Raw genomic sequence first — 19,668 nt, forward strand, 5'->3', positions numbered from 1 at the left:
TGGATGAAAACGTCTTCCAGAGTGCTCTGGACCTCAGACTTGGCAGAAGGTTCACTTTCCAACAAGACAATGATCCTAAGCACACAGCTAAAATAACAAAGGAGTGGCTTCAGAACAACGGTGACCATTCTTGACTGCCCCAGCCAGAGCCCTGACCTAAACCCAATTGTGCATCTCTGAAGAGACCTGAAAATGGCTGTCCACCAACGTTCACCATCCAACCTGATGGAACTGGAGAGGATCTGCAAGGAAGAACAGCAGAGGATCCCCAAATCCAGGTGTGAAAAACTTGTTGCATCATTCCCAAGAAGACTCATGGCTGTCCTAGCTCAAAAGGGTGCTTCTACTCAATACTGAGCAAAGGGTCTGAATACTTATGACCATGTGATATTTCAGTTTTTCTTTTTTAATAAATTTGCAAAATTTCTACATTACTGTTTTTTTTCAGTCAAGATGGGTTGCGGAGTGTACATTAATGAAAAAAAAATGAGCTTTTTTGAATTTACCAAATAGCTGCAATGAAACAGAGTGAAAAATTTAAAGGGGTATGAACACTTTTCGTACCCACTGTATATACAGGTCTTAAAAGGAAAGAAGACTTCTAGTAGGACATACTGATTGGTATCCTCTCTCTGATTTAGAACTGAGACACATCCAGCTTAGATGGCTATAATAATCTATATACAGAATTGTCTAAGGGGTACTTCCGTCTGTCTGTCTGTCCTGTCACGGTTATTCGTTCGCTGATTGGTCTCCGCAGCTGCCTGTCATGGCTGTCGCGACCAATCAGCGACGGCCACAGTCCGATCAGTCCCTCCCCTACTCTCCTGCACTCACTGCCCGGCGCCCGCTCCGTAATCCCCACCGCTCACACAGGGTTAATGGCAGCGGTAACGGCCCGCGGTGTAACCGCTGCTATTAACCCTGTGTGTCCCCAACTATTTACTATTGATGCTGCCTATGCAGCATCAATAGTAAAAATAGGTCATGTTAAAAATAATACAAAAAAAGCAAAAAAACCTGCCATACTCACCCTCCGCCACCTTTCCCGCTCCTCACCACGCTCCCGGGACCGCTCCATTGCAAGTGGCAGCTTCCGGACCCGTCCCAGGGCTGGAGTGCGGCAAGGACCTGCCGTGACGTCACGGTCATGGGACCGCAACGTCATCATAGGTCCTGCTCACACCAGCCCTGGGACCGAAAGCTGCCGCTTGCAATGGAGCGGTCCCAGGAACGTGGCGAGGAGCGGCAAAGGCAGCAGATGGTAAGTATAGCAGGACTTTAACAGGCTATAGGTGAGTATATGTTTTTTTTGTTTGTTTTTTAAGTCTCTATACTACGTGGCTCTGTGCTGGCCAATATACTACGTGACTGGGCAATATACTACGTGGCTCTGTGCTGGCCAATATACTACGTGACTGGGCAATATACTACGTGGCTGAACAATATACTCCGTCGCTGGGCAATATACTACGTGGCTGGGCAATATATACTACGTGGCTGGGCAATATATACTACGTGGCTGGGCAATATATACTACGTGGCTGGGCAATATATACTACATGGCTGGGCAATATATACTACGTGGCTGGGCAATATATACTACGTGGCTGGGCAATATACTACGTGGACATGCATATTCTAGAATACCCGATGCGTTAGAATCGGGCCACCATCTAGTCTACTATATAACTGTCTAAGGGTCACTTCCGTCTTTCTGTCTGTCCTGTCCTTCTGTCTGTCACGGGTATTCATTGGTCGCGGCCTGTCTGTCATGGAATCCAAGTCGCTGATTGGTCTCGCCAGCTGCCTGTCATGGCTGCCGCGACCAATCAGCGATGGCCACAGTCCGGCGGAAAAATGGCCGCTCCTTCCTCCCCGCAGTCAGTGCCCGCTCCGCACTCCCCTCCAGTCAGCGCTCACACAGGGTTAATGGCAGCGTTGACCGCGGTGTAACGCACTCGGTTAACACTGCTATTAACCCTGTGTGACCAACTTTTTACTATTCATGCTGCCCATGCAGCATGAATAGTAAAAAGATCTAATGTTAAAAATAATTAAAAAAATAAAAAAAGTTACATACTCACCCTCCGTTGGCCCCCCGGATCAAAGCGGATGTTACCGATGCTCCTTGCGACGCCTTGGTGACCGCTCCATGCATTGCGGTCTCGCGAGATGATGACGTGCGGTCTCGCGAGACTGCTACATCATCTCGCGAGACCGCAATGCACTCTTCAGACCGGAGCGCACGAGGAGCATCAGTGGGTTGGGCAATATACTACGTGGCCGGGCAATATACTACGTGGCCGGGCAATATACTACGTGGCCGGGCAATATACTACGTGGCCGGGCAATATACTACGTGGCCGGGCAATATACTACGTGGCCGGGCAATATACTACGTGGACATGCATATTCTAGAATACCCGATGTGTTAGAATCGGGCCACCATCTAGTTCAACATAATGAACGATCAACTTCACTAAGACCCACAAAGTGAACGTGTCCATACCAAACACGCTGTCCAACAGAAAACACGTAAGTCATGGTGGCTAAAGCCAGCCTGTCCAAATTGATGAAGTCAACTGTCTGTCCTAAGAGATGAAAAACAAACTGTTCATGGTCAGCAATATCTGGATGTGACTGAGCAATACTCTCGTGGTAAACCATCTGACATGTCATTGTAAGGTCTATCACATGATGGCAGATGAGTAACACCGCAGTCAGACTAGAAGAGGGCACAAGAAATAAACTACATTTATAATGTGCTATATTACAGTTCAAGCACTACAAAGTAATACAAAGGGCTGCCAACTACTACAATAAATGCTCTGTGACAAGACTGGCTATAGTATGGCAGTCTTATTTACTGCCTTCATTTACATTGTAAATCATTCCATCTAAAACAAGCTGAATACAATAACTTCTTTCAAATTAAAATACAATGGTTTTGATAAGAGCTAATTCACTAGAAATTATACATAGTGGAGTAATGTACAACATGCCAAGAAACAAGAGAACTGATGAGAATATATATATATATTTTACTGGAATCTGCCATAACTTTCTATAGCTATAATAAAATAGTATTGGAGCCCTAACATTGTTTATATACCCGGCATGTCCTCCTACTGGGCAGCTCTGAGCCCACTGCCAGGCCGGCATCTCCAAACCCATCTTCCCATCGTGGCATGCAGCCACACAAGCCTCAGAGACACCCAGACTGGCCCTCCAGAGCCATCACACAATTTTCCAGGACTGACCTGCTGTCCTCCCGTAGCCGATACCACAGACGATCAGGGTGCCGGCAGCCAATGACAGAAGCGAAGTCTTCCAATCTTCCAGAACACTTCCTGGCTGTGAAAATTATTGGTGTTAACGCTTAAGATTCCAAACTATTTCTGAGGTAGAACGCTTCCTGCTCCTCCATCGATAAAGGCACAACGAAGAGATTCATTGTAGGCTTGTGTGACTGTGAGCCACTAGCTGTATAAGAGTTAAGTCAGCAGAATACTAGGTGACAGATTTTCAGCAAATAAACAGATGGGTCACCGTGGAAACGGGGAGGAACAGGACATTTGGATTCCAAGATAACCCCCAAACTCAGGAAAGAACATGCGGCAATAAAAAAAAAAAAAGATTAAAAAAAAATAGTGCAGATCATTCATGAGATAATAAAAGACACTTTTGAAAAAAAATATGCGGAATACCTATAGACAGAAAACTGTCCTGCACTCACAGGTAAATGTCTGTGTCCTCAACGCAAGTCAGAAAAAATACATTTCCTATACTCTAAGGTTATTTTTTACATTAACAGAAGCAGGTCGTTCATTCTGGATCCTCAAATGTTGGCCAGAATGGAGACTACAAAAGGCATCCGTCTCTGGAGGACCAGTCCCGTCCTGCGTTACACACACCACATTGATTTTAATGGACATCTTGTAATACTTCATTTACACCCTGGGGGCGCGGCAGGATAAATAAACCCTTAATGTCAAGGTTTTCCCACAGATCACAGCTGATCACTGGGAATCAGGAGATCCAAGCAAGGATTTTCGTTAATTAAAACGTAAGAGTTTTCTTCACTTCTGAAGAAAACTGCTACAAACAAGCACAACCATATTGCAAAGGTCATGGTCATGGCTTAAGCACCCATAGACTTTAGATAACTTGCCCAGGAGGAGATCTTACTCTCCTAAGTGTTCCGGTCTTCTCTATGAGAGGGTCGTGGCCAGATATCCGATGGAGGCTAACCGCTTTGAGAACAAGAGATTCAGCAGTCCAAAAAATGGACATGCCAGTTCCCCCATAGACAAATCCGTTGATCCCAGCTGGTTTGGCCGACGGTAGCCTAATATGTATGGGGGGACGACGACTTTAGAACAAGACTTATCAACCATGGTGTGGCACTCTTGCAGCCTTTGTCTCGGGTATATTTATTCATTATCTCCATGGCCTTGCATACTCTGGTTATGAACCTGAACAGACGGCAAGCTCCTAATATGGGCAATATGGCTTTCTTAGGCTACTTCGATTTCTTTCGATACCTCAAAAACATACAACAGTTAGGTAAAATTTTATATAGTTAGCACAAGAAGACCAGCTGATAGCCAATGTGGATTGAATGAGCTCGCCTTGCCTAAACTGCACAAATCTTTAGGAACCTAACTGAAAGTTATCCTCCGAAACACATTAGACTAATATAGGCAGAACCCAACCATCAGCTAATGTCAATGACTGTACGCCAATTACACATTTTAACCCCTTCATGCCACGGCCCTTTTTCATTTTTGTGTTTTCGTTTTTCGCTCCCCTCCTTCCCAGAGCCATAACTTTTTTATTTTTCCGTCAATATGGCCATGTGAGGGCTTGTGTTTTGCGTGCCGAGCAGACTTTTTTAGTGACACCACATTTGTGCAGATACGTTCTTTTGATCGCCCGTTATTGTATTTGAATGCAATGTCGCGGCGACCAAAAAAAACATAACTCTGGCGTTTCAATTTTTTTTTCTCGCTACGCTGTTTAGCGATCAGGTTAATGCTTTTTTTTTTTTACTGATAGATCGGGCGATTCTGAACGCGGCAATACCAAATATGTGTAGGTTTGATTTTTTTTTTTTATTGTTATATTTTGGATGGGGCAAAAGGGGGGTGATTTAAACTTTCATATTTTTTTTATTTTTTTCATATTTTTAAAAACTTTTTTTTTTTTTTACTTTTGCCATGCTTCAATAGCCTCCATGGGAGGCTAGAAGCTGGCACCACTCGATCGCCTCTGCTACATAGCAGCGAACATCAGATCGCTGCTGTGTAGCTGAATTGCAGGTGTGCTATGAGCGCCGACCACAGGGTGGCGCTCACAGCAGGCCGGCATCAGTAACCATAGAGGTCTCAAGGACCTCTATGGTTACCATCCTGACGCATCGCCGACCCCCGATCATGTGACAGGGGGGGGTCGGCGATGCGCTCATTTCCGGCCGCGCGGCCGTTAAATGCCGCTGTCAGCGTTTGACAGCAGCATTTAACAGGTTAATAGCGGCGGGTGAATCGCGATTTCACCTGCCGCTATTGCGCGCACATGTCAGCTGTACAAAACAGCTGACATGTCGCGACTTTGATGTGGGCTCACCGCCGTAATAGTACTGCTCATGTCATGAAGGGGTTTTAAGGAAAAGGATGGTTGAGAATGTTGAATTTGAACATTCCTGATACTTCGTTCTCAAATACAGTTGTGACCAAAAGTTTTGAGATGGCCACTTTTTCCCCACATAGTTTACGGTTTCCATGTTTTACGATCTTTTAGTTAGATGTTTCTATGGTCACTGAAGTTCAATCATCTGAAAAGCATTAAATAGTGCTGTAGATAAACCCCTGATGCTGGTGGCCTTAGTCTATGACTGATTCCCTTTAACCATGGCTAACAAAGAAGCCCCCTTTTAAATGAATTATAACAGCAGACTTTTTCAATCAGCATGACCGAGTGATATTAGCGGTTTAATCCTCGGTAATACTTTCTCCTGAGTTAAAGGGAATCTGTCAGCAGGTTTTTGCTAGGCCATCTGAGCACAACATGATGTAGGCAAAGAGACACTGAATCCAACGATGTATCACTTGGTTTACTAGGTGCAGCCGTTCTGACACAATCAGAGCTTTCAGATTTAGTAATGCAGCAGAGCCTAGAAAGCCAACCCTGCCCACACCAGGTTCTCTATGTAAAATGTCTATAGACAGTGAGCTGCTTATCACAGATGGGGCGGAGTTGGACGAGGGCACACAGGCTAATAGACTGAAGGATAAATCACCTGCTGATTAACATTGCTGTGACTAAGTAAACAACAGCACACAGCCGGACATGTTATACATATTTGACATCTGTGTTTTAACCCCTCCATCAGGTTGTCCTCAGATTAAATTGCAAAAGCCTGCTGACAGATTCCCTTTAAGGGCTCATACAGACGTCAATGATTCTTCTTGTATGCAAAAAAATGGTCATGTTTCATTAGTTTTTTTTAAATCAGAGATTGGTCAGTGTGTCAGTTTTTACCATCAGTCTTCCTCATTTTAAAAAAACAAACGTATCAAAACAGTCCATCTGAGTGCTGTCCAATTTTTTTATGAACTTGCAATGGTGAGTTTGATCAGACACTCAGATCAAAATTGAACAAGTCTCTGTAATTTTGTATGGACCATTCAGTCCACAAAATGTATGGACATGTCAATAGTCCCAGAGACTATAATAATAGGTACGAGTTCTGTTCATGAAAAAAAAAAAAAAAACACGGTTAGAACTTGAAAAACTGATAACTGAATGGGACCTTATGAGAAGATCATCGAAATTATGTAAATAGGTCATTTTGTGGCACAAATAAAAATAGTGGAAATAGAATTGTGATTTTTCATCACAAGGAATGACTGCTTATGACCATTCATTGTATCCTCACTTACAAATTGCCACTATTCAAACTGAAGCAGAAAACTTTGGGAGAATAAATTGTGGAAATCTCAATTTTTGGCCAAGACTGTAAAATAAGCTGCCATTGGCCTCTTTCTACTGAGAACATAAGCAATCTAGGCTTGGCGTACATGCGGCTGTTGGGAGGAAGAGCTGTCTGCCAAGTGTCCAGCAAACCGCTATCTGAGGGATATGGCTAGCTTTAAAGTCACTGCAAATAAATCTGTACACAAGGGCAGATTCCATGGAAAAAAACAAAACAAAAACGTGTGACCAGTCATCATCCACAATCTTGTCGTTTTAGCTTGGCTATCCTTCCATGTTTCCTCCCTATCCAACCCAATGAGTAATGACTGGAAAGTGGAAGCCCAATATTTCTGTTGTCACTCAGATCAGGAAAACATTAGGCAAGGCTAGAAAAGAAAACACAACTAATCCACATTTCCCCTGCAAATGATGAACCAAAAGCATCTGCTAACAGGCACCGACAATAAATAGCACTGAAAACATTACAACAGATAGGAAGGTTACAGTTTTCACTGCATTTACAATCAAATAGTTTTTATAGTTTCAATGTATCTGGAAGAGATGGGCGAACCCGAACAGTAAAGTTCGGCGTCTGTGCCGAACACCTTACTGTCACCTTGCGGTCACGGACCGCCCCTGGCACACAGATCAAACATGATCGCAGCGTTCCGGGGGCATAGGGAAGCATCGCGCAGGGAGTGGGCTCCCTGCGGGCTTCCCTGAGACCCTCGGTACAAGGCGATATGCTCACCTTGTACCGAGCGTCTCCTCCCTGCAGGCCCCGGATCCAAAATGGCGGTGGGGCTACTTCTGGATCCTGCAGGGAGGTGGCATACAAGCGCCTGCACAGAGCAGGCGGCTGTAAGCCTGGAGCAGTGCACGTCAGATCGCTGATCTGACACAGTGCTCTGCAAAGTGTCAGATCAGCGATCTGACCCTATAACATTATTCTCCCCCCCTTCGTCGGGACGAAGCTGTAGGATACAGCGAAACACGCGTCGAGGTTCCTTGTGCACGGGCACCTTTGCCGCCATGTCTACAGGTATAGTTTTTTGTAGCAATATGCATTGAGGTTATTTCTTGTATTATGGCTGGTTGCCTGTTCAGTCTATTTAGTGTTCTATGGTTTACATTTAGCAGCAGCCATATATATAACTAGCTACACCTTCGGTACTACATCTGTTGGTGGATAGCAGGCTAGGTATACTTATTTGAGCTATAGGTAGATGTTCTTTGGATATTTTATCATAATTTAGATATATCTCTATGCTCTATAGGGAGTTATTATTACAATTAGTAGATACTGCTGTCTTCCTTTTATATATACATTGTGGCATCGGTGTTTCGTGCACATATTGGTCTATGTACTGTCCCATCTGCCAAGTATCCATATTCTTTTGTATTTTCTATATGTATTATATGTATTAATAAAATTTGCTGTTTATATATCTTTATACATTGGATTGGTAGTCCTTCTTTGTTCTCTTATTGTTTGCCAAAAATGGAAAAGTGTGTTTTGTTTTATTTCAAATAAAAGACTATAGAATTAGTAATGAAAAGGCGTCTTATAGGCCTCTTTCACACTTCAGTCTTTTGGCGTCAGTTTGAATCCGCCGTTATCATCAAATAGCGGATCCGCCATTTTTTTTGGCGGATCCGCTATTTTCCCATAGACTTGCATTAGCGACGGATTGTGGCGGATGGTCGTCCATTCCATCCGCCATGTGACGGATCCGTTGAAATTTGGCGGATGTCATCTAGACATTGACGGACATTGCAACATTTTTTGTCTGCGCTGAAATGGCGGTTCATGATGCATCTGTCGCATCCGCCATTTCCTAGAATGGCCGCCTATGGACGACGGATTCGTCGCGACCGTCATTTGGCGGATCCGTCACCCCAATCCGCTTTTTCAATTGAGCATGCTCCAAAAAGTAGATACTTTTCCCAGATACACGAAAGCGTCAAAAAAACTGATCCGTTAGAACCGTTTTCTCAACAATTGTGACGGATCCGTCACGATGTCTGAGCAGACTGACGCCAAACAACTGAAGTGTGAAAGAAGCCATAGCCATAGGTGCCTCGCCATTACTAATCCTTGGGCTTGATGTCACCGGACAATACAAAAGGTGACAACCCCGCAAATATGAACCCCACTTGCTACCGCTAAAGGGCAAGTGGGAAGAGCTGGCAAAGCGCCATAATTGGTGCATCTAATAGATGCGCCTTTTCTGGGCGGATGTGAGCTGCTATTTTTATGGGGGGGGGGGGTTGTGGTAGGGGAAATATCCATGGCCATCACCAGACCGAAGCTGTCTGCTTTAGCAAGGCTGGTTGTCAAAAATTGGGGGGACCCCACGCTGTTTTTTAAAAATGATTTACATAATTTAAATAAAACAGCGTGGGGACCTCTATTCTTGACAACCAGCCTTGCTAAAGCAACGATGAGTATTTGGTGCATTTATTTTATACTGTAAGTTTCCAGCAGCATTTCTGCCCCAATTAGCTAGATTAGTGGACTTGCATTTTTTTTTATCGCTCTTTTTGGAGCGAGTTTGTCTTTTTGGCAAGTCAAGTTTTAAATAAAACTTTGTTTTGGATACTTCATGGTTACTTAGCTTTCATAAAACATTATTGATTCAGTCATGTGGTATTAACGTGAAGATTTTCCTTTTCTCATTGATGTCTATGAGGAAAATCCAAAAATAAAGCGCATACAGTATTTACTGCAAGAGAAATTGACAAGTTGTGGATTTCAAAACTGCACCTCAGGTCAGTTTTAGGGGATGTGCACACGTTGCGGATTCTGTGTGGATCCGCAGCGTTTTTTGAGGTGCAGAAACGCTGCAGATCCGCAATTGATTTACAGTACAATGTAAATCAATGAGGAAAAAAAAATTCTGTGCACACTTTGTGGAAAATCCGCTGTGGAAACGCTGCGGTTTAAAAGAAGTAGCATGTCACTTCTTTTTTGTGAATCTGCGGCGTTTTTGTACCCATTCCATTATAGAAAACTGCAGGGGTAAAAACCGCAGCAAATCCGCAAGAAAACCGCAGCAAAAACGCGGCAAATCCGCAGGTGCGTTTTCTGCCAGGAGAGGCAGAATCCGCACCAGAAATTCCTAAGCCTAATCCGCAACGTGTGCACATAGCCTCTCTCCGTGTTAAATGACATACATACAAACAAACAAACAAACAAAAAAAAACACACATTGGGTATGAGATTCCTATAAATCCCATTCATTTTGCTGAAACTGTAAGACAATGCATTGTTTTGCGCAGTGAAAATATACACAGCATCAAAAACTCATTGTGGGAAGTTAACCTAAAAGTAACCCCACTGGAGAGACAGCAGAAGAGATACCTGACCATAGAAAGGTGCTTACCCTCACTGGCAAAGGAAAGTTACTAGTAGTGTAAAAATATATGCTGGGAATTATTGCAAGTCTGTGGTGGATTTGCAGCAGGTCAGTTAGGTACCTTCACACTGAGCGACGCTGCAGCGATACCGACAACGATGTCGATCGCTGCAGCGTCGCTGGAGAGCTGTCACACAGACAGCTCTCCAGCGACCAACGATCCCGAGGTCCCCGGGTAACCATCGGGTTACTAAGCGCAGGGCCGCGCTTAGTAACCCGATGTTTACCATGGTTACCAGCGTAAACGTTAAAAAAAACAAACACTACATTCTTACCTTCAGCTGTCTGTCCTCCGGCGCTCTGCTTTCCTCTGCACTGTCAGCGCCAGTCAGCCGGAAAGCAGAGCGGTGACGTCACCGCTGTGCTTTCCGGCCGGCCAGCGCTGACACAGGATGCAGGAGGAGTGCAGAGAAGCACAGCGCCGGGGACAGACAGCTGAAGGTAAGTATGTAGTGTTTGTTTTTTTAACGTTTACGCTGGTAACCAGGGTAAACATCGGGTTACTAAGCGTGGCCCTGCGCTTAGTAACCCGATGTTTACCCTGGTTACCAGTGAAGACATCGCTGGATCGGCGTCACACACGCCGATCCAGCGATGTCAGCGGGAGATCCAGCGACGAAATAAAGTTCTGGACTTTCCTCAGCGACCAACGATCTCCCAGCAGGGGCCTGATCGATGGTCGCTGTCACACATAATGATTTCCTTAATGATATCGTTGCTACGTCACAAAAAGCAACGCTATCGTTAACGTTATGTGTGAAGGTACCTTTAAGACCTCTAGACATGCATTGTATTGCCTACAGCATACCATACTCAGCATATGCAGTGATAACCTTGCCCATATCAGTGAGTGCACATTACAGTTTTATCTGCATGTGTCTATTCCAGAAGAGGGAAATTAATTTTCCCAAGCAGCCACATGAGATCCTATGACTGTTGTGGAGGGCCAAACTTAATTCTGCTTATTATTATTGTTTCATATTGTTATCATTAGGCAAAATTAAAGACTGTTACAGTTACTACATGTTACGACAGGGCTTATTGTAACATGTGTTCTTACCTGCAGCAGACAATCCAAACCACACCATGTACTGCTTTTTATAAAGTATATATAAAACAGTAAATCATCCTGCCCTGGTTATTCAGACTGTGCATTTTGATCAACACCCTCCTAGTATGGCATCAGGTCCCCACACAACCCCCCTTCCCCCGGTACGGCATCAATCAGGTCTCGACGCAGCCCCCCGCCAGTACGGCATCGGGTCTCCACGCAGCCCCCCCCCCCCCCCCCGTACGGCATCGGCTCCATGCGCAGCCCCCCCCCCCGTACGGCATCAGGTCCACACGCAGCCCCCTCAGCATGGAATCGGGTCCACATGCAGCCCCCCAGCACGGCATCGGGACCCCAAGCAACTCCCCTAGCAGGCATCAGGTCCCCACACAGTCCCACTAGCATGGCATCAGGTCTCCACGCAGCACCCTCCCGAGCACAGTATCATGGCCCCACGCAGCCCCTCCTAGCACAGTATCAGGGCCCCACAGAGCCCCTCCTAGCACAGCATCAGGACCCCACGCAGCCCCCCCAGCATGGCATCAGGTCCCCACGCAGCCCCCCAGCACGGCATTAGGTCCCTACAGATATTGGCCCCTTCCCATAATAATAACACCATCCCACAGCTGTCTGCTTTCCCTCAGCTGGTTAGTAAAAATAAAGGGGACCCTTACCATTTTTTATCAAATGTATTCAATAAATTAAAGTACAGAAAACTACACAAACAAAACACAGATTACATATCACACTGACATATTTCTATGTTCCTCATCGCTATCTATCTCTATCTTTGAACATCTTTAATACATAACACTCTTTAATTCCTATGCTGCATTTCATTCCTTACGTGGCACACAGACACATAGATGTCACCGGTAATGGTATTTCCAGTACCAGAATCAGCGGGACATGTGAAGGGGGCTTAAAGTGAACCCGATAACTAATACATGCTTTCCAATCTGTTATAAGCTTGCGAGCAGGGCCCTCGCTCCTCTTGGCATCTGTTGATTTATGTGATTATTGTTATTCTGTAATGTCTTTTATTGTCTCTACAAGTCCCCTGTAAAATGTAAAGTGCTGCGGAATATGTTGGCGCTATAGAAATAAAATGATTATAAATTACATCATACAGGCATGTTTAACTCTGCGGCATATCAGAGAAAGACATACTTTGAAAATCGTTGGGGACCGAGCTGCACGGTAGACTAGCTGGATGGGTCCCCAGGGGTTTCTCCCTGCCTGCCCTCCTGAAGTGACAGGTCTCTCCCTATACGCACACACAGGGAAAAACATGCCAATCCAGGCAACGTGTGGTGCCAGGGTTAATGTAGACATCACAATGGAAAATTGCATTCAATAGGGCTGTTGCAATTACGGGTTCTCACACAACTGAGTATTTGGAAAAAAAAGTATAACATGGATTCAACAGTGTGGATGTGGGTTTCCTTATCTGGAGTTTCAACCTAATTACTCAATTGCAACTTTCTGAAATGTGGCAACATTTTTTGTGCAATTGCACTCTAGTACCCTAGGGTACAAAACCTGCCTCATTTTATTTTTGTGCAGTTCAAGATTAACAAGACATTTAACAAAATCATGTAACTGAGCTAAAAAGGTAAAAGAAAAAAAGAAAACGAACATCTTTGATTTCACGTTAAATTCATCAATCCACATGCACCTCTAAAGAATTTGGTGCAAAAAAAAAAAAAAAAAAAAAGGTTAATGAATACACAATATAAAAAAAAAAAGAAAAGTCACTTATAAAGTAAAGAAAAAGAGCAACTGAAAGATTGAGGCCGAGAAACTTATTTTTTATTGCTTTACCATATTAATGGTCCTTGGATGGTAGAGTAGACAACTAGTACTTCACGCATCTAAGTCTACAGCAGGGGTTTTCTATCCACCTACTCCCACCCAAGCGGTGTTCTGCAGCTGTTAGACCACCACTGCCCACCTTTTATGCCACTGGCTGCTGTGTAAAAGGTCATGACGATCTCGTGTTCCTAGTAACAAAGGAGTATTTCCATCTTCATAGGTGGATAGGATTGGATAGTACTTGTAAGAACAAGCACTTTTGGAATTTACTGCTCATTAAATTCGCAGCCGTTCTTGAGATGGTAATACTTAGGTTTAGTTTACAGCTAGTTCCCAGGAGACGTCCACCGCTGATGTCTAGCAGGTAAGCAAGGCAGTGAATGCAGCATTACAGAATGCTGCAGATAAGCCCCTGATGCCGGTGGGCTTACCTCACCCGCGATTTTCGGGGTGACAGGTTCCCTTTAAGTAACTGATCTCTGCTGGATTTTTTTTAATTTTTTTTATAATGAAGTCTATGGAAAACGGATCCATTAATCAGCCATCAGTTTCTCTTTCATTTGTAACGGATCCATTAAGAAAAAAAAATAAGCCGGATTACTTACCGGTAATGCTCTTTTAATGAGTCCACGACAGCACCCACTGGAGAGAGAGGGATCCGCCCCAAGGAACAGGAAACCAGTTTAATTTTCAGAGTACCCGGAGGACCGCCAGTATTAGGTCAAGTATTTATCATTTTATGTTTAAAAACTTATTTACTTTACAAGGGACGTAAATCAATTGGTATATACTGTAATATACTAATCATTAGGGAGGGATGTGACTGGGTGCTATAGTGGTTATAGAAGGTAGAAGGAGCCAACCATGTTGCCACCTTACATATGTCCTCAATTGGAACGTTTCCCCTTTATGCCCAGGAAGATGCCATAGCTCTGGAGGAATGTACTTTAATGCCCTCTGGAGGTTCCTTATTCTTCACGGAGTAGGCCAGCTGGATAGCGTCTCTAATCCAGCGGGATAAGGTGCCCCTCGTGACTCCATACCCCTTATTTTTTCCCTGGAAGGATATGAACAGAGCCCTACACTGCCTCCAACTTCTAGTACTTTCAATATACTGTAAAACTACTCTCCTGATATCTAGAGAGTGTGAAACTTTTGTTCTTCAGGACTGGAGGGGTCTTTAACCCCTTTCTGCTGTTAGACGTACTATTCCGTCCATGTGGGGTGGGCTTTACTTCCCAAGGACGGAATAGTACGTCATAGCCGATCGGCCGCGCTCACGGGGGGAGCGCGGCCGAGTGTCAGCTGCGTATCGCAGCTGACATCCGGCACTATGTGCCAGGAGCGGTCACGGACCGCCCCCGACACATTAACCCCCGGCACACCGCGATCAAACATGATCGCGATGTGCCGGCGGTGCAGGGAAGCATCGCGCAGGGAGGGGGCTCCCTGCGGGCTTCCCTGAGCCCCCCGCAGCAACGCGATGTGATCACGTTGCTCCGGGGGGGGGGTCTCCTACCTCCCTCCCTGCATCAAGTCCCGGATCCAATATGGCCGCGGATCCGGGTCCTGCAGGGAGGGAGGTGGCTTACCAAGTGCCTGCTCAGAGCAGGCACTTGGTAACGCTGCACTGCTCTCAGACAGATCGGTGATCTGTCAGAGTGCTGTGCAAACTGGCAGATCACCGATCTGTATTGTCCCCCCCTGGGACAAAGTAAAAAAAAAAAATTTTTACAAGTGTGTAAAAAAAGAAAAAAAAAAATCCTAAACAATGAAAAAAAAAAAATATATATTATTCCCATAAATACATTTCTTTATCTAAATAAAAAAAAAACCAATAAAAGTACACATATTTAGTATCGCCGCGTCCGTAACGACCCGACCTATAAAACTGGCCCACTAGTTAACCCCTTCAGTAAACACCGTAAGAAAAAAAAAAAAAAAAAAAAACGAGGCAAAAAACAACGCTTTATTATCATACCGCCGAACAAAAAGTGGAATAACACGCGATCAAAAAGACAGATATAAATAACCAGGGTACCGCTGAAAGCGTCATCTTGTCCCGCAAAAAATGAGCCGCCATACAGCAACATCAGCAAAAAAATAAAAAAGTTATAGTCCTCAGAATAAAGCGATGCAAAAATAATTATTTTTTCTATAAAATAGTTTTTATCGTATAAAAGCGCCAAAACATAAAAAAATGATATAAATGAGGTGTCGCTGTAATCGTACTGACCCGAAGAATAAAACGGCTTTATCAATTTTACCAAACGCGGAACGGTATAAACGCCTCCCCCAAAAGAAATTCATGAATAGCTGGTTTTTGGTAATTCTGCCTCACAAAAATCGGAATAAAAGGCGATCAAAAAATGTCACGTGCCCGAAAGTGTTACCAATAAAAACGTCAGCTCGTCCCGCAAAAAACAAGACCTCACATGACTCTGTGGACTCAAATATGGAAAAATTATAGCTCTCAAAATGTGGTAACGCAAAAAATATTTTTTGCAATAGAAAGCGTCTTTCAGTGAGTGACGGCTGCCAATCATAAAAATCCGCTAAAAAACCTGCTATAAAAGTAAATCAAACCCCCCTTCATTACCCCCTTAGTTGGGGAAAAGTAAAAAAAATTTAAAAAATGTATTTATTTCCATTTTCCCATTAGGGTTAGGGCTAGGGTTAGGGCTGAGGTTAGGGTTAGGGCTAGGGCTAGGGTTAGGGCTAGGGTTAAGGGCTAGGGTTAGGGCTAGGGTTAGGGCTAGGGTTAAGGCTACAGCTAGGGTTAGAGCTAGGGTTAGGGCTAGGGTTAAGGCTACAGCTAGGGTTAGGGCTAGGGTTAGGGCTAGGGTTAAGGCTACAGCTAGGGTTAAGGCTACAGCTAGGGTTAAGGCTACAGCTAGGGTTAAGGCTACAGCTAGGGTTAAGGCTACAGCTAGGGTTAAGGCTACAGCTAGGGTTAAGGCTACAGCTAGGGTTAAGGCTACAGCTAGGGTTAAGGCTACAGCTAGGGTTAAGGCTACAGCTAGGGTTAAGGCTACAGCTAGGGTTAAGGCTACAGCTAGGGTTAAGGCTACAGCTAGGGTTAAGGCTACAGCTAGGGTTAAGGCTACAGTTAGGGTTAAGGCTACAGTTAGGGTTAAGGCTACAGTTAGGGTTAAGGCTACAGTTAGGGTTTGGATTACATTTGCGGTTGGGAATAGGGTTGGGGTTAGGGGTGTGTCAGGGTTAGAGGTGTGGTTAGGGTTACCATTGGAATTAGAGTTAGGGGTGTGTTTGGATTAGGGTTTCAGTTATAATTGGGGGGTTTCCACTGTTTAGACACATCAGGGGCTCTCCAAACGCAACATGGCGTCCGTTCTCAATTCCAGCCAATTCTGCGTTGAAAAAGTAAAACAGTGCTCCTTCTCTTCCGAGCTCTCCCGTGTGCCCAAACAGGAGTTTACCCCAATATATGGGGTATCAGCGTACTCAGGACAAATAGGACAACAACTTTTAGGGTCCAAGTTCTCCTGTTACCCTTGGGAAAATACAAAACTGGGGGCTAAAAGATAAGTTTTGTGGGAAAAAAAAGATTTTTTTAATTTTCACGGCTCTGCGTTATAAACTGTAGTGAAATACGTGTGGGCTCAAAGTTCTCACAACACATCTAGATAAGTTCATGGGAGGGTCTAGTTTCCAATATGGGGTCACTTGTGGGGGGTTTCTATTGTTTAGGTACATTAGGGGCCCTGCAAACGCAATGTGACGCCTGCAGACCATTCCATCTAAGTCTGTATTTCAAATGGCGCTCCTTCCCTTCCGAGTCTTCCCATGCGCCCAAACGGTGGTTCCCCCCCACATATGGGGTATCAGCGCACTCAGGACAAATTGCACAACAAATTTTGGGGTCCAATTTCTCCTGTTCCCCTCGGGAAAATACAAAACTGGGGACTAAAAAATAATATTTGTGGGAAAAAAAATTTGTTTTATTTTTACGGCTCTGCATTATAAACTTCTGTGAAGCTCTTGGTGGGTCAAAGTGCTCACAACACATCTAGATAAGTTCCTTAGGGGGTCTACTTTCCAAAATGGTGTCACTTGTGGGGGGTTTCAATGTTTAGGCACATCAGTGGCTCTCCAAACGCAACATGGCGTCTCATCTCAATTCCTGTGAATTTTGCATTGAAAAGTCAAACGGCGCTCCTTCCCTTCCGAGCTCTCCCATGCGCCCAAACAGTGGTTTACCCCCACATATGGGGTATCAGCGTACTGAGGACAAATTGTACAACAACTTTTTGGTTCCAATTTCTTCTCTTACCATTGGGAAAATAGAAAATTGGGGGCGAAAAGATCATTTTTTTTACAAAAAATATTTTTTATTTTTACGGTTCTGCATTATAAACTTCTGTGAAACACTTGGTGGGTCAAAGTGCTCACCACACCTCTAGATAAGTTCCTTAAGGGGTCTACTTTCCAAAATGGTGTCACTTGTGGGGGGTTTCAATGTTTAGGCACATCAGTGGCTCTTCAAACGCAACATGGCGTCCCATCTCAATTCCAGTCAATTTTGCATTAAAAAGTCAAATGGCGCTCCTTCGCTTCCAAGCTCTGTCATGCGCCCAAACAGTGGTTTACCTCCACTTATGTGGTATCAGCGTACTCAGGACAAATTGTACAACAAGGTTTGGGGTCCATTTTCTCCTGCAACTCTTGGCAAAATAAAACAAATTGGAGCTGAAGTAAATTTTTTGTGAAAAAAAGTAAAATGTTAATTTTTATTTAAACATTCCAAAAATTCCTGTGAAACACCTGAAGGGTTAATAAACTTCTTGAATGTGGTTTTGAGAACCTTGAGGGGTGCAGTTTTTAGAATGGTGTCACACTTGGGTATTTTCTATCATATAGACCCCTCAAAATGACTTCAAATGAGATGTGGCCCCTAAAATAAAATGGTGTTGTAAAAATGAGAAATTGCTGGTCAACTTTTAACCCTTATAACTCCCTAACAAAAAAAATTTTGGTTCCAAAATTGTGCTGATGTAAAGTAGACATGTGGGAAATGTTATTTATTAAGTATTTTGTGTGACATATCTCTGTGATTTAATTGCATAAAAATTCAAAGTTGGAAAATTGCAACATTTTCAAAATTTTTGCCATATTTCCGTTTTTTTCACAAATAATCGCAAGTAATATCAAAGAAATTTTACCACTATCATGAAGTACAATATGTCACGAGAAAACAATGTCAGAATCACCGGGATCCGTTGAAGCGTTCCAGAGTTATAACCTCATAAAGGGACAGTGGTCAGAATTGTAAAAATTGGCCCGGTCCATAACGTGCAAACCACCCTTGGGGGTAAAGGGGTTAAAGAAAGTGGGGAGATGTATTTCTTGTGATCTACGGAATTTCCCTGCTACCTTAGCAAACAGAGAAAAACAAGCAGGAACTTAGCTTCTGCTGGGAAGACAGGTCACAAGAACGATCCAGGAGCGAACTAGACCAATACTGGAACATTGACAGGTGGCATGGAGCAATGATCTAGGTGGAGATAAATAGAGCAGCCAGCTAACGAATTAACCTCGTCACCTGTGGAAGGAACCTCAGAAGCCGCAGCCCCACTCACAACCACCAGAGGAAGCCCATGGACAGAACCAGCCGAAGTACCATTCATGACCACAGGAGGGAGCTTAACAACAGAATTCACAACAGAAAGGTCCCTGAGAGAGTAGGTCTGGGATTGAAGGAAGGACCCATGGGTCTGTCACTGACATTGTTTGCAGGCACGAGAACCGTGGTCTATTGGGCCAAAATGGTGCTATTAATATTATCCTGGCCTGTTCTCTGATTTTCCGTAAGACTTGAGGAAGTAGAATTATCGGAGGGAAGGCATATGCTAGATTGAATTGCCAAGATATTTGAAGAGCATCTAGAATGTCTGCACGTGATCGAGATGCAAACTTCTGCACTTGTCTGTTCTGTCTCATAGCGAACAGGTCTATCTGAGGATGGTCCCATAGTAATGCTATCTTGTGAAAAATGCGAGGATTTAGTCACCATTCTCCCTGTTGTAGAGTGTATCGACTTAGGAAGTCCGCCTGTTGATTGTTCTCTCCCTTGATGTGAAGGGCAGAGAGAGAGAGCAGGTGCTTTTCGGCCAGGTTCAAGATCTTTTCTGCGGAAGCCATTAGAGCGTCTGATCGAGTACCCCTTGTTTGTTTAGGTATGCCACTGTTGTAGTGTTGTCTGAAAAAACTCTGACGTGGTTTCCTCGAAGCTGTGGAAGAAATTGACGTAATGCATAGTTTACTGCATTTAGTTCTTTTAGGTTAGATGAATATTGGATTTCCTCTTTATTCCATATCCCCTGGCAGAAACTATCTCCCATATGTGCACCCCATCCGTGGGGACTAGCATCAGTAGTTTAAGTA

The 19,668-nt window shown here is 44.1% G+C and overlaps 1 protein-coding gene across 2 annotated transcripts in view; it reads right to left on the reverse strand.

Moving 5' to 3' along the window:
- RHBDF2 (rhomboid 5 homolog 2) overlaps nt 1–19,668 on the reverse strand; it is a 125,939-nt gene that overhangs the window by 89,938 nt on the left and 16,333 nt on the right. Inside the window, exon 2 of one of the 2 annotated variants that reach the window (XM_069752090.1) lies at nt 3,264–3,357. The exons of the other annotated variant lie outside the window; for it this stretch is intronic. The gene's annotated coding sequence lies outside the window, so the exon portion shown is untranslated. The remainder of the gene's footprint in view (nt 1–3,263; nt 3,358–19,668) is intronic. 2 annotated transcript variants of the gene reach the window in all.

Source organism: Ranitomeya imitator, chromosome 2 (genome assembly GCF_032444005.1).
Source record: "Ranitomeya imitator isolate aRanImi1 chromosome 2, aRanImi1.pri, whole genome shotgun sequence".
NCBI lineage: Eukaryota > Metazoa > Chordata > Amphibia > Anura > Dendrobatidae > Ranitomeya > Ranitomeya imitator.